This window comes from Callospermophilus lateralis, chromosome 2 (genome assembly GCF_048772815.1).
Source record: "Callospermophilus lateralis isolate mCalLat2 chromosome 2, mCalLat2.hap1, whole genome shotgun sequence".
Lineage (NCBI taxonomy): Eukaryota > Metazoa > Chordata > Mammalia > Rodentia > Sciuridae > Callospermophilus > Callospermophilus lateralis.
Window position 1 is genome coordinate 206,100,931 of NC_135306.1, and position 16,027 is coordinate 206,116,957.

Here is a 16,027-nt window from a genome sequence, read left to right on the forward strand (position 1 = left end):
TGCGGGATGCAAGCAAGGAAGATGACACCCAACTCTACCAACTGAGAACGAGTGGACAGAGCAAGCAGAGAGAACAGGTGGTGGGTACCTGGTGGAGGGTTTCCATCGCATTCCCATCAGCCTTTTCTCCATCAACTTTCTAAGCAAACTCAATAGTAGGGAGGAAAACAGCTGGTGCGAGCCCAAAGCCTAAGGCAAGAGGACTGTGGAAAATCTCAAAGGAGACAGACTCCTAGGTCATGAAGGGCCCCCAGAGAAAAATCCCTAAAATACAAAGGGTGGAAACCAAGACCAGTTCCTGTACAAAGGAATCCCCACTCCACACTGAGCATGAGCTCTGGGGAAGAAGAGCCACAGAGTCTCCAGGGCACCTAGCTGTAACACAGGAAGAGCAGCTAGCCTGCCTTGGGAGGAAGGGAAGGCTGCCTGACCATAGTGTCCTGATCATAGGGAGAATGCCCAGCAGGCTGCCCAGCTGGACTGTTGTTGCAGACCAGCAGGAGACAGGTCTGGAGTTTCAGTGGAGCCCTGCCAGGCAGCCTTAGCATTTAGGCTGAGGACATGCAACTGGATCTCCCAGCCACCTGCAATCAGAGGGAAATCAGCATTAGGGGAAACCCTAAAAGGGCAGGTGACAGAGGGCAGTGGCTGCCTTGGCACTAAGTAGAGGGACAAGTCCAACTTCATCTCCTTGCCACTGTAGTTGGCAGAGGCTGGGGAACACGTGTCAAGTATCTTTATAACTAGCTGGCAGAGCCACTTCTCAAGCCTCAGCTGCATGCTTCTCAGAGCCCCTCGGTGCCCAGCTGCCCACCCTCTGTGACCCCTGAAGAACGGCTCTTCTCAGAGGCAGCCCTGCCTGGGGATGCTTCCTGTGGGTCATCAGGCGCCTCATCATCCTCCCCCTGCCAGCTTCCCAAACCACACCCTTCCAGCAATGGGGCCTCCTGCTGTGGCTGGCCAGCTGCCAACTGGGGCCAGCAGGGAAACAGATGTCACTTTCCTATGAAAACCAATGAAACCCAGAAAGACCAAGCTTAAACAGAGATTTTCAAAAATCAAAGTGTGGTCTTTTTTCTTGACTGAACTTGAGACGTGACATGACAAGACTCATCCCCAGCTGCTCCCAATGAAGTCACCGCCATGTCCCACAGGCCTGGGTTCAGGCACAGGACTTACCCTCGGCGTTCCGTCAGCCCTCGAGGAGGCAGGCACTTTCTAAAGAAAAAGAAAAAGTATTATTGTCACTTCTTCAGGCACGCCTGGGAGAACCTAGGAGTGGCCAGGACATAGTGACTCAGAACCGAGAGAAGATCTGCTAGCTTGCTTCCTCTTGGGGGCTCCATGGGTGCCACCAGAGCAGCACAGGGCTGAGGGCACACCAGGTATTGACCAGCTGTCCCCACCCTTTGCTTCTTGCCACCCACTCCAGTGACCCAGGAGCCTGATTCCTCCTCCGTAAAATAGGGACAATAACAATACCTACCTCACGGGCTCACAGGAGTACCCAATGCGGTAATACACACGGTGGCCACGCTCAGATGCTGGCTGGACCGCTAGCAGGATTTAAGAAAAACCCTTGTGTGGTCCCCACTACACAAGAATAAGAAGTTCCAGAAACTGTTACTGTTTCATCTGAGGGGCTTCCTCTTCCCACCCACCTCCGCTCAGTCCCCCAACCACATTCTCTGTGCAGCTGCCTCTAACCTCAGGAGCTACCTGTCTCCTGACTCTTGGGCTCTGGTTCCTATCTCACGATGCAACTTGACACTAATGAAGAACTGTCTTACGTGATCTGAGATGTGTCTCCTATTTCCAGACTGTTCCCTCAGAGCCTTTCCTGCAGAGGCCCCTCCCTGCCCTGCATAAGAAGAGTACACCATGCATTCACGCAGTGGGAGCCCAGAGGTGGTGCATGGCCACTTTCTGGAGCTTACAGACTGCTTATTTTCCAAAGGCCACATCCATCAGACAGCTCAAGCCACTGGTCAATAAATAGCAAATTGGAGACACACACCAGCAAGGAATCGAATATGTTCACAGAAAACCAGCTGCCTTGGTAGATTATGTCAAAGCTGAAATTTAATGTTTGGGGCATTCAATTCAATAAAATATTTATGGAGTGCATGCATTCACAAGGAATTATGCCAGAAGATACCAGCTCTGCCAAAAAGTGCCCAAACGCACATTATTAGGGGCTAACTTTAGAAGGCAAAAGCAGAAGACTCAGGTCCCCAAGTCCAAGGCCAACCCCAGCCATGCCATTTCCCAGCCATGAGACTTGGAGCAAGATAGTTAACCTCTGTACATGTGGGGCTTAGTAAGGCCCCTGTCACTACATAGTGAGAGCACGTACAGTTTGCCTCTATGATAATAAATCATTACTTATGATTACAAATAATGATTTGTTATTAAAAGAGAGAATCCACATCCAGCTGAACAGATCTAGCCAAGCTTAATATAGGAAAGCCCTGAGTACTGAGTAAAAGGCCCTGAAGAAAATCAAGTCACTGGGAACAAGAGGGACACCAAGAAGTGAATTTGGAGGCTCAGTGAATAGTCTGACGGTGGGGCCAAGGCAGAAGAGGTTACCAATGGGGTCAATGGATAAAAAAGCCCAACAGAAGGACCACATTGGTTAGTCCTGAACGCCAAGATGAGGCAAGCTCCCCATTCAGTAAGTAAGAGGAAGGGGCTTGTTCCTTTGGTTATTTTCCATCTTTTACTATCAAGCCCTTGTTCTCTGGCAAAGCGTCCACAGCAAATACCAGAAGGCAATTAAGTGAGAGAATCCAATCAGTCAGGCCCAGAGGTGGTTTCAGCAAGGGAGCAGGCAAAATGCCCCCCCTTCTCAAAGGACGCATCTGGAGGAGAAACTAGCCCCAGAGCAGGCCTGGGATGTGCAGAACAGGACCCCATCCAAAAAGAGTACGCTGCCACTGGGAGGCAGCCAGAGAAGTCCACACTCACCTCCAACAAAAACACAGTCCAGGGTGAGGACCCGGAAAGGGCCAGGGAGGGGACTCCCTCCCAGATTCACTGGTCTCTGCACGTGGTGCTGGTCATTGTAGTGTAGTCATTGTAGTCATCCCTAATGACTACTTTCTAGGTGCCCCAATTTCTACCTTGCTCTCCTCACTCATGATCAGCTTAAGACATTTTCTACTAATTTATCCAAAACTTTTACTAAGCACCCCTATTGTTCCCAGCCCTGTGTTAGAGACTGTGAGGATACAAAGAAGACACAGACAGCTGTGACACAGAATGAGACATGAACCTGAGATCCAGCCCTGCCATTGGTCCCAGAGCCTCCATGCACAGGGTTGGGAGGACAGCCAGGCAGCACGGCACATGGGGTACTGGGAGTGATACGGAGAAATGGAGGAATAGGACATGGAGGTTGTCAGAGGCAGAGGACCCACTGAGGGCTACAGGGGAACCCTCCTGGAGTGAGACCCTGGAGGGGAGCAGTGGCACAGAGACGGGTGAGCCAAGATGCAGCAGGCTTCAACAGGGACAGAAGAGGACGGAAGGTGCAGAAGGGGGCGCTGGGGTAAACTGGAGACACCTGGATGGCAGGTGTCAACAGACATTGACCAACCACAGTGAAACCCTTTGTTTCTTAGTGGCTGTCCCCAAGGGCAGGGGACAGAGCAGCCACTAAGAAACAAAGGGTTGGGCTGGGGCCATAGCTGAGTGACAAGAGCGCTTGCCTGGCATGTGTGAGGCACTGGATTCAATCCTTAGCACCACATAAAAATTAACAAATAAAAAAAGGCATGCTATCTATCTACAACTAAAAAAAAAAAATTAAAAAGAAACAAAGGGTGAGCCGGCAGTATGTCATAGGCAGGATGGCATGCGCCTATAATCCCAGTGACTCAGGAGACTAAGGCAGGGGATCATGTGTTCAAAGCCAGCCTCAGCAAGGTGAGGCTCTAAACAACTCAGTGAGACCCTGTCTCTAAATAAAATACAAAAAAGGACTGAGGATGTGGCTCAGTGGTTGAGTGCCACTGAGTTCAATCTCTGATACCCAAAAAATAAAAAAATAAAAGAAAGAAAGAGTAAGTAGGGCATGGTGGCACACACCTGTAATTCCAGCTACTCTGAAGCTGAGGCCGGGGGACTGCAGGCCTGCCTCAGCAACTTAATGAGACCCTGCCTCAAAATAAAATAAAGTATAGATAGATATATAGGTAGAGAGAGAGATTGAAGGGCTGGGAAAAGAGCTCAGTGACAGGACCCTGGGTTCAATTCCCAGTTCCACAAAAAACAAAGGGGTGGGGGATGGAAGGATGAGCTGGCTTAGGGTGTAACTCAATGGCAGAGTATAGTGTTTACCATGCTCAGGACCCTGGGTTCAATCCCCAGCATGCAAAAAAAAGAAAGAAAGAAAGACAAAAAAAGGACTGCTGCTCTCAAAGAACTTAGCAGAACACAAATTAACACAACCGGGGCTCAGGTCTGCTGGTTCCCAAACAAACGCCCAGCTGCCCCTGGATCCAATCCTCCCCGATTTACCTGCACATTAGTAAATCCTAGTGCCCTCACCTGTAGCAGCAGCTTCCCATGACCAAGTTTCTCATACCCCCTGAGAAGTACTATTTTCCCCATTCTTTTTCCTCAGCCTTCCACTTGCAGGCTCTCATTGCTTAAAACTTGCTCCTCTTCCATAAGACCTTTGTTGCTCAAATCCAATCACTGCTGCTACACTGCCAGCGGCACAAAAGTAGGTTCACCACTCACCTCTCCCACAAAGGCTGCCCTTTTAGCCCAGGGGCCAGTCCCTTTCTCTCCCGCTTTAGCATGAGGTCTGCCCTGGTTTGCAGGCCTCTACCACACTTCCTCTTCTGGGCCATACCTTGTTCTCACCTGCTCTCTACAAACATCGGTAGCATGCTGACTTCTTCTTGGGTTTAATTTTTCTCTCCTCCAACCAGTTTGTCAGCAGTTCTAAAACAAGGATTAACCTCATCACCTACGTAACCCCTCAACACCTAGCCTAGGGCTCTGCACGTGATGAGTTTAAAAGTTGAAGCATTAAGATAAAAAGAAAATCAGAAAGCTGTAGCTGCAAGTAAATAGGAAGGCTGAGCACATCCACCCCCTACATAATTATTTGCATCACATACAAGGAAAGATTGACAGGCGGGAGGCCAGCCAGAGCTGCTGGTGGTAGTGGGTAAGGGAGCATGGGGAAGGCTCATGGCAGAGTCTGAGGGCTCTAGTTGCGATCTAGCAAGTGTTGGCACTTATCAGAGCCTCAGTTTTCTCAGCTGCAGAATGAGGATAATGAGCCCTGGGCTCCTCCTTTCACAAAATAAAAAGGCAATCGGATTTTTAAGAATTTCAAAGCTGCCAGGGACCTTGGGACTTGGCCTAGTTCCATCATCTGTGAGATGAGGAAAGAGTTCTCCAAAGGTAAAACAACTCGCTAAAAGTACACAGGGCAAGTCACCCTGGGAGGAACCCGCAAGGCAGGGCCTCAAGGTTCAGGCTTCCAATCGGACGCAGGAGGGCACTTTCCAAACGCACTTTGTAAACCACTAAAAGCTGTAGAAATCATGGGCTGAACCCAGCCGCACCTCCTAACTGAAGGGTCTTGAATCATTGTGTCTAAGCACCTCAAGTTCACTTCTACATCTGAACCAAACGCATCCTATGGGAGACGGAGCGCAGCCACTTGGAACAAGGAAAATGCCAGCCTTACATTGCCACAGCTTCCATACAGTCAGTAAGATGGGGTCAGCTTGGGCTTGGTTTGAACCCTCAGGGACCTGGCGCGAGGCATTTTAGGGCCCAGTGCGTCAGTTTCTCCATCTGCAAAATGGGCCCGAGAGCAGGACTAAGGGCGCCTGTGGCAGCCAGAGGGGCGGGATGAGGTGGCAGCCAGAGGGGCGGGATGAGGTGGCACCCGCCCGGGAGGGATGCTCACGCGGCATCTAGCCCTGGACGCCTCGCTGCGGGGTCCGGGTGTGTATAAGGGAGGGGGCGGGTCCGCGCCGGCCCGGTCCCGGCTGGAGGAGGAGAGACGGCGCACGTCGTGTCGTGTCGTGTTGTGTCGCGTCGCGCTGCACGCCGCCCGCAGTCGTCCCCTCCAGCCGTCACTCGCAAAGCCCGCGCCTCCTTTGCGCGCGCGACCCTTACATAAGCGTCCCTGGCGTCGGCGCACGCCCACCAGCTCCGACCTGCCGCAGGAAGAGGAAGGTGCAGAACGCCGCGGACACTCACCTCCTCCCAGGCGCTGCAAGTCGTCGCCGCCGCCTCTACGGCCGCTGCCTCCGCTGACAGGGAACAGCTGCGGTCTCCGTGCAACCGAACTTGCTGCAGTCCCAGGCCCCGCCTCACGGACTTCCTATTGGTCCCGGCAGCCCAACCCCTCCTGGAATTGGGTAATATTCTCCGTCACTCACCACTCCTCCGCTTAGGACTCCTCCCTACGCCCACCTACCGGCACGTTTAAGCCTTGGCGCGCCACGTCAGCCCCGCCCTTCGCGTCTCCGGAGGGTCCCCGGATTGGTGGCAAGGCCAGGAGAGCCCGCCCCAGGCGCACCACCGCCTACTCTCTTGTCTCCGGAACCTCACGTGGGCAGCTCGGCCCCGCCCCCGCCCGCAATAGGCGGAAGTGGCCTGGCTCCGACACGTCGTGATTGGCTACCGGCGGGGGTGGGGACGTGCAATTCATTCACCCGGGTAGCACGTGTCTCCCCAAACCGCAAGCATAACAGATGCGCCCCGGTTCAGGCACCCCGGCCCGACGCAGATACGCATTAGCGGTCGGAGAAGAGGTCTCAGAGCGTTAGCGGAGGGTAGGAGGAAGGAGAAGATGCTGGTGCCTCCAGGGTTTATGTGACTGCGTCCTGTGGCGTCTGTGTGGGTGGTCATGGGGGTTAGAAGTCAGTCTCTGTGTGACCTTGGACATTTCCACTTCACCTCTCTGAGCTTCAGTTTTCCTAATTTGCAAAGCCGGGTCGCTCAGGACCTAGGGGTTTATAAAGCTTGGTTGAGATATGAAAGGAAAGCTGCTTAATTGGGCTCTGTGCCAACCAGAGGGTAGGGAAGTGACCCAAACAACCCAAAATTCCTGCCTTCCGGTGAGGGGAAACTAGACAAATAAACATAAAATATATAGTACATCAGATGTAATTAGGGCAAGGAGAAAAAATAACCTGCTTCCAGACAAGAGGATCAAGGACTCTGAGAACACCGATGACTAGAAAGTGTTTATTGAACAAGGAGAGGGATTAAGATCCCCTTCTCGAACTTCATTGCATAAAAAGTTTATCACTACAACTTCCTTGTCCTTCCTTCCACCTGTCCCGCAGGACTCCAACCCTGGGTCCATCCACCACAGCTATTTTAGAAGCAGAATAAGAATTTAAAGTCCAATCTTCCAAATTCATGCTTTCACTCAATCAATACGCATCTCTTAAGCAGCTACTTACTATGTGCCTGGTGCTATGCGGGGGATTCGTGGGCAAAACCCAGGCCCATCATTTCATGGAGCTCACCTTCTATCGCATGTCCAAGCCCAAAGACTCGGCATAATTTTTTTTTTTTTTTTTTTTTTTTTTTTTTTAATACAGGAAAAGAGTTAAAGCCTTGTAACCTTGTGAGGTCCCATCCCTCTCTGGACTGGATTTCCACATAAAAGGGGCTGGACTTCATAGACACTTGAGTCTGTCCTTTCTTGTGTGTTACATTTCTAGCACATGCATACTTTGTGACCTCATTACTTCCTGTCTATTTTATCTACCCTTCTGCACAGATGTAAGACTTGAATCCCTGTGTCTTTCAGAAAAGGCAAGACCTTGTTCTAGGGCTGGCCAATCAACAGGGTCTGTGAATGGATCTGGAACATAAAGCAGGTGGCTTCCTCCACCCAGGTTCAGGTGACTCCTACATCAACACCAACTGAGGCAGATCTGAACAAAGGACCTAACTGAGTGGAACCAGATAAACTGCTGTGAACAAAGCAGTATGGGGTCTGAACAGTTAGCCACAGTATATACATTATCTAGTTAGATTGAGAAACAAGACACCTTGCCATCCAGGCTTTCTCCTTCCCCAAGATGAATTCCCCAGGAGGACAGGGTTGGGAAACTATTCCATTCCAAGCCAAGAAAACTTTCGAGCCAACAGCCTGGGTGAGGAGTCTGCCATGGCTGGAGAGAGCATTTCTCAGGGTGAGCTTCAGATCTCTACCGGCAGAATCTCTTTGTTACAGAATGCTGACTGGAGACCCAAATTCCTGAGCCCCACCCCCATGGTCTTATTCAAATTAACCAGAGGGACTAACAGAGTCACCTAGGTCACTGAGACCCAACGTTGGGAAATGAGACCCCCCTCCCCCTTTGCATTGCTAGTTTTAGGAACTTTCCAAATGGTTCTGAAGTGAATCAGTGTTGAGACCCGCAGAGAGGCCTAGAGAAGTATTAGCCAGACTTCCCAATGATAAGAATCTCCTTGTTTTTTTTTTAAACAAACAGATTCCTGGACCCACACCCATGGAGCTGGGGTGGGGCCCAGGAATCTTTTATTGATTTTTTTTTTAACCCCCACTAATTCTGGAGATCTGGGAAGCTTGGGGACTTGGCTAAATTCCTAAGAGGGGGTGGCAGAGGAGGGCTGGCCAGAAGTTCAGCTGTGGTGCTCAGGCACAGGCAGCAGGATCTCTCAGGAAAGAAGTATGACATCCAGCAGCTCAGAGGCTCCTGTGAGGCTGGAAGTGCAGCTCTGCCTTCTGCTTCTTAGTGTCTTCCACTTTCTGGAAGGTTCTTGGTTGATTGGTTGGTCGGTCTTCTGTTCCCCTCCTCACATTTGAACATTACCTCTCCAACAGTTGAGTTTAGCCACAGAATAGGTGCTTAATAAATAGTGGGTAATGAAAGCAGGGGAGACATCAGCCCACAGTTAAAAGGACTGGAGTAAAGGGGACTGCCCCAGAGACCAGCCCCAGAGGCCAAGAGTCCAGCAGGAGGTTGAGGAGTCCAGAGGAGGGAAAGTTAAAGAGACAACGACCTGGAACAGGCCAGGTGGGGTCGGGGAGTGTGATTGCCAAGGGGCAAATTGGGAGGAGGGAGACTTCAAGAGTGTCCCTGGGCCAGAAAGGAGGGAAAGAAGATTCCTTCACTCCACAGCTTTCTCAGGAAAGATGTCATGAATAATGAGCAGTTTCCCCAGCCCCACCCTGCTCCCCGACCAGCAGGAACAGAGCCTGAAATACTTGACTTCAAAGCGGTGTGGCTCTGTGCTGGAGAAGATGGCCGGGGGTTATGGAACTCCAAGGAGGGGCCCCTGACCCTAAAAGAGGGGCCTTAGAGGGCTTCCTGGAGGAGGTGATGACTGGGCCAAGTCCTGAAAAAAAGAGAGTTTATCAGGTGAAGATATTGATAAACAAGGCCCCATGCTGAGAAGAGGCCCAAACTAAGACAGGAAGATGAGGTGGGGGAGGGGGATGGTGCACTGCATACTGCTGGGGCCCGGGGAGGACAGCTCCCCAGCAAGTTCAGGAAGCACAGTGGGGGAGGCCAGGAACAGTTAGGAACAAAGAAAATGGAAGCATCCAGGTGGAAAGGGAGCTCCCAGACAAAGCCATGGACCCCTCAGAACATAGCAGACACCATGAGCCCCCCCAGTGCAGACCACCCTCTGAGTTTCCATTTCCAGCTCAGAAGCCGGCCTTCACTCTGACCAGGACAACCCAGATGAGGGGGATCTTCCCTCCTCAGATGATGAATGAGGGCTGTCCAATTTCTGGCGGCTGGAGCCTCAGAGGGCCTGGCTGCTGGGTTAACCCTCAGTGAAAAGACAGGGCAAGGCCACCAGGCCCTCAGGAAGACCCACTGCTTCTCCTGGGATGGACAAACACCCTGCACAGGCTGGAACTGTGTCTTCTATTCTGCAGCACAGAAGCCTCCAGGTGACAGGGCAGAGGCAGCCCAAGGGTAGTTTGATCTGCCTTTTATTTATTTATTTTTCATAAGTTTTCCTGCCTCAGGTCCTTGGGGGGACCAGGCTGCTCCACTGGGTCTCTTAGCCTGATTCCCATGCACAGCTACACTAAACCATGGGGTGCCTGGTTGATGATAAGGAAAAGGTGGCACTTTGGTGATAAGGCCTCTCTCTACCAGCACATGACCGGGCAGGCAAAGCATGGCTTGGGTCACAGTCCCATTCACCCATCAGCATGGAGCACATGGGCAGTGTGGGAACTACACAGCGATGAAAGGTGGTCCTGTGCCCTTGCCCAGGTGCAGTTTTGGGGTACTGAGCCTAACTCCCCACACTTTGTCCCTGTGGTCTCTGTTCCTTTAACCTTGTTGCCTCCCACCCATAGGGACCTGTCCTTTCAGTCTGGACAGTCCCACTAGCCCACGGAGCCCATCAAGGGATCCCCACAAGATACTCAGACCGTCGCCGGCCAAGGTGGAGCACAGCCTTCATCTCCCCTGTGCTCTTGGGCTGCCAGAAGTCTCTGCCAGTTCTGAGATCGCTCTTCTGTTTCCACCCCTCTGAACGTGCCAGCCCCAAGAAGCAAAGGAATGGGTTAGCTCCTCCCAAACCCCGTCCCAAGTTTTATTGGGGCAACGCCAGCCAAAACAGTCCCTGTCACTTGCCCCCTGCCCAGACTCTCAGCTGCAGTTAACATTGCCATTTATGACATCTCTCCTGCTTTGCCCACGAGCCCGAATCCCAAGTCCTCAAAGCCCGTGGGAGACTCCCCACCATGGGTCCAGCCCTTTACCAGGGTGCCAGGTCCATTCAAAGTCACTGGTCCCCAGGATGGGACAGAGGAAGGGGACGAACCTCCTTACAGTCTGAGCGGTAACTCTTTGGATTCTCCCAGCAATGCTCTAAAGTAGGGAGGGATGTTGAGGCTCCAAGAACAGATACAGCCTCTTTCCTGATTGCAAAGCCAGGGACCCAGTCAGGGACCCCCAAGCAGCACATTTTCTGCTCCACTCGCCACCTTAGACCACCCAGGAAAAGAGAAAACAGAAAGTGTGGAATCAAAGAAAGAGCTTTGTTTTTGACGTTGTGTTTCTGAGATCTCTGTGAAGATAGTACCTGGTGAAGCCAGATTTACAGAAAGGTGGTTAGTGTAGGTTGGGTAAATGGGGTCTCATGAAGATAGAGCCCATCCCTAGGAAATGTTAATGAAACAGCCCCCAGCAAACAAGGGGATGCTAATCCAAAAGCAATCCCTGCCCAGATTACTCCTTTGGCCCACCTGTGCCCCACCCTTTGGGCCTTCCCACCTGCATTCTATCACTGCAAGATAACAGAACAAAAGACAGGAATCGGGAAAGCTGAAATTAGACCTTAGCTATAAAAGAGGGAAGACATCGCCCTTCCATGGATTCCACCTCTTGGGTCCCCTTCTCCCGGGAGGTCTTTTGCTGTCTTTTAATAGTCAACTTTCCACTCTACCCTTGCCTCTGCGTGCCTCTCTGGCGTTATACTTCTGCCTCCGGGAAGCAAGGACTCGTCACCGGTACACAGCGGGAACACTGGAACCTGATTGTACAGCCAGCTTCTCTGGACCCTGCTCAGACCTGACTTTGCGGTGGACTTGCCATGGGGCCTGGTGGTTGGTGCTTCTTAGCAAGGCAAGTCTGGGGCTCCCAGGAGACCTGCCCAGCTCCATTCTACAGATGAGGAATCAAGCTATTTGGAAAAGTTCAAGAGCACCTGAGTTACTGGCTCTGCCTCCCTGCACCTATTGAGCTCAGGTTCTCTGCCACTCAAAATAATCCTTCCCTAATTCTTTGGAATGCTGTCGCAATTAAGCACAGCCACATTCAGGAGGCCCTCGGTGCAGTGCCTGGCACGGACAAGTGCCCAGCACCTGGGAGCTTTTATAACAGTGTTTAAGTAATAGTGTTATTTACCATTCACTTTGATTTCTCCAAGTGATAAGGTGGCCAGGTTCTGGCATTGAAATTAACAGCCTGGTATTCCAGCTTCCTGTGGAGACATGAAAACTGAAAAACTGGACACGTTTGGTACCATTGTTCTGAACTAAAAGAAAGAGGGCACCAAATTACAGCATAGTAGGAGTCGCTCAGGCAAAGAGCAAAGATTCATTATTGCTTGAACATACACAAACAATTTTAAATTAAACATGTATGTCTGCAAGCACTGGTCATATTTTCAAGGAGAAAATCTAGTGGCATTAACCACTGGGCTCATAGTGTAAAGATCCATGGAGAAGCTCCGTAAACTCAACAAGCCAGAACAACCATTTATTAGCAGGACCATAGTGACCAGTCGCAGAGGAGAAGGGAGGAGAGAGAGAGAGAGAGAGAGAAGGGGAGAGGGGGAAAGAGAGGGGGAGAGGGGGAGGGAGAGAGTAAGAGAGGTAGAGTAAGAGAGGGGGATAGAGAGAGGGGAGGGGGGAGAGAGGAGAGAGAGTAAGGGTAAGAGAGTGAACACGAACAGGGTATTGATATTTATGGGCTTAACACAGGATGAGGAGGAGCAAGGAGTGGGCTGTTACTTCTTCGTTGGCTGAGAGTTCCAGCCACTTCAGGGATGGGAGGTGTGCCATTCAAAGTTCGCGCCATTCACAAGGATTGGAGGTGACTGTTCGGTTCGCGGGCAATTCAGTGCGTCATGGACCTGAGCTCCCGGAAGAGAAGCAGTCTGGGCGCCATCTTTACCAACACATAGTTCTGTGAATACCCAGACTTCACCCCCAGAGGGTGGAGTACAGTTCATTTGCTGAAGACTCCCAGTGCTGGCCAGACTCAATAGGGCTGCACCCCAAGTCCATCCCAACTGTGCCTCTGTTACTTCATCTGAACAATGGGGTAAGGCTTCTGAGTAGAGGGCATGCTGCTTTCCTGCTGCCCACCAAGGCCTATCAGATTCCCAGGTCAGATTCTCAAAGGCCTGGAGATGAGCTTCATGTCTGACTTCCCCAGGGCGAACCTGGCATGTCCCCAGGCTCTGGCCATCTGCTCCACTCTCACCTCCACCTCCTTCGTGCCTGTGAGGCTGAACCACCACCACCACCAGCTCCTTGAAGAAGCCCACCTGGATTTGTTATGCTTGAATTCAATTCGGGACCCCCAAAAGACCACTAGAGACCACCAGAGACAAAGAGATGCTTATTGCAAGCTAGCTCGGTCCTCTGCGCGTGCACACAGCAACTGGTGACACTGAGAGGCCCGGAGCCCAGGGTTTACAGCAGTTTTATACACTCTTTGGGGAAGGCAGGGTCTTCACATACATCATAGCATCTCTTAGCAAATCATCACCCACCGCGGGAAAATCAAACAACAACTCTAAAACATGATTAGCACATTCAATGGCGGGAACAAGTTGGGTAGGGGTGTTTGGTTAGTACAAGAGGGGGATTCGTTGAACTGATTGGTTTAAGCCACGAGGGGAGTACTTGCTGAAATACATGGTTTCCCAACATGTTATCAACCACCATAAACTACTGGGAGGGTCATCTGGCATCCCAGGTATTTTCCCTGTCCCATGCTGATTGGTGGCTGCTAGGGGTTGCTATGGGTCCCCACCTAGCCTGATTGAGTCAGGGACATCGGCGCAGCAGATCTCTCCAGTTATTTGCAGATAAAGAACTCAGCAGGGTGGATATGTGCCTAGGAGTGCTCTGTGGGTCTTTCCAAGGACAAGGGTCATGCCCCCTTCCTTGGAAAGGCTTTGCTCTGAGTTAGAGGCTGGTTTTTCAGATTCTCCTCAAGGATGCATCCTCCTATACTTAGCATCTCCCAAGGCATTTCCTTATGTGTCTGAGAATCCCTCCTTTTCCAGGGCAGAGATTCTACCCACCTCACTCTTGGGCCTCACCCAAGGTCTTACACACAGACACAGATTAACACCTCTGGTGCTGCCTTATGAGAACTGTCTGGGGAGCCTGCCCCTGTCTGCAGCCTTCTCCCATCACCACAACCTTAAATGGCATCCAACATTCAGGAAGTTGATACTAGCATGTGTCATTAATGTCACACTTCTCTCCACATTTAACTCTCTCTGAAGTAGGTCTGCGTGTTCCCATGAGTGGGCGACAGGTATTCTTTCTTAATGGGTGTAAAACAACGCCGCCTTTCCGTTGGTGCCATCTAATCCCCATTTGACAGCTGAGAAATTGTAGGGACATGAAGGTAAGCCACTTGCCCAGGCCTGTAGCTAGTTCCTGACAGGGCAAGGCTCTAGACTCGGGCACGTCATGGGCTGGGAATGAATCCTTGTTCTGCGGGGTAGGCATGCTCTCCAAGAGCCCGGCCACTCCAGCCTGCTGGTGTTCACATCCTTGTGTGACCCCCTCCCCCGAAGCCATGATGACTTGCTCCTGCGGAACAGAAGTGATGGACGTCCCCTCTGAGACAGCCCAGGGAGACTCTGGCTCCAGTCTTGCTCCCCATCTCTGGCTGTCCCTTGCTTGCTTTGATTGAAGCCAGCTGTCACATTGTGAACTGGTTTTGGAGACCCAGGGGTAGGCAGCCAACAGCCAACAATGACCTGTGAAGATAGAATTCTGTGTCATGGCAGGAGTGAGCCCATAAGGTCATCCATCCTGTGGAACCCCTGAGAGTAGTCCCACTGAGCCACGGCCAGTTCCTGACCCACAGAAACTGTGACATAATGTGTCCTGCCTGAAGTCACTCAGTGTGTTGTAAGCCTCTAAATGTCATTTAAGCTATCAGGTTTAAATTAAATCCATGGAGGGATTAGCTCCAGAACTAGCAAAAATACTCAAAACGTAGTGCTTAAAACCCAAGGAGGGGCTGGGGTTGTGGCTCAGCGTAGAGCGCTTGCCTAGCACGTGTGAGACCCTGGGTTGGATCCTCAGCACCACAAAAAAAAAAAAAAAAAAAAAAAAATATATATATATATATATATATATATATATATATATATATATATATATATAAATAAAACAAAGGTACTGTGTACAACTAAAATAAATAAATATTTAAAAAAAAAAAAGAGGGGTTGGGGTTGTGGCTTAGTGATAGAGCACTTGCCTAGTACATGCGAGGCCCTGGGTTCGATCCGCAGCACCACATAAAAATAAATAAATAAAACCAAAGGAAGAGGAGAAGGAAGCAATACATTTTAGTCCCTTGGCCTGCACTCTTTGCCCCAGGAGTCGTTTGTCACATAGTCATGGACAATTGATCAATTCCGATATTTAACAACAAATATTCACTGTGTTGGGTACCAGGGCCACTAGAGAGGGAAAAGATTTTACCTTTGAAGGATGCCCAGTCCGGTGGGACAAGGCGTGGGTGTGATTGGGCTCTGGTGGGTTGCAGAGAGGACCACCTACCTGACACAGCCCAGAGGAGTCAGCAAAGCCTTCTGGCAGGTGTCACTCACAGAACCAGGTGTTGAAAGGTGAGCGAGAGCTGGCCAGGTGAAGAAGGCCGGAGGATGGGAAGAGAAGCACAGGAACACCTATTTTCTCCTTGTCCTCAGGGGATGGGGGAGATTATTTTAAGACTACGCATTTAGCAAGAGGGCTTGATGGGAGCCATCCAGCCCTATGCTTCTCCCAGCCTGTGGGTCAGCAAGCTCTTCCTGGCTCAGGCTTCAGAGAGAGCAGGACGTGCAAGAACAGCACCGCCGAGGCCAGGGCCACAGAGATTCTGTGATGGCTTTGTTGCCTTGGGACCAGGGTCAGGGTGGCCTGTGGGTTAAACACTAGGAGTATGGGCGGGGCTAGGATAAAGATGCCTGGGATCCTGTCAGAATCAGCATTTAGGACAGACTGGGGCACAGGGTCCATTCTCTTTATAAGTTCCTTGTCTTAGCTCCTCGGTCAGAGTTGAGTCTGTCAGACTAAGACAGGCTTTTCCCAAGGATGGCCCAGAAACTCAGAGGGAGGAAAGAAGGCCAGGCCAGGCCCTGGGCGGGGGGGGGGACTGTAGAGCAGAGCCAAGGGTCACAACCAGCACTTCCCTGACCCAAATCGGGCAGCTCTTACAGCAGCCTAAGCATGGAGGAGGCAGGGGCATGGCAGGGCCAGGGTAGGGACAGACCATAG

The 16,027-nt window shown here is 51.2% G+C and overlaps 1 protein-coding gene across 3 annotated transcripts in view; it reads right to left on the reverse strand.

Moving 5' to 3' along the window:
• Window positions 1-6,329, reverse strand: part of Pc (pyruvate carboxylase) — a 107,021-nt gene extending 100,692 nt beyond the window's left edge. For all 3 annotated transcript variants that reach the window (XM_076847655.2, XM_076847658.2, XM_076847656.2), the window contains exons 1-2: window positions 6,235-6,329; window positions 1,180-1,218 (exon numbers count right to left, since the gene is read on the reverse strand). The gene's annotated coding sequence lies outside the window, so the exon portion shown is untranslated. The remainder of the gene's footprint in view (window positions 1-1,179; window positions 1,219-6,234) is intronic.
• Between the last annotated feature and the right edge of the window lie 9,698 nt (window positions 6,330-16,027).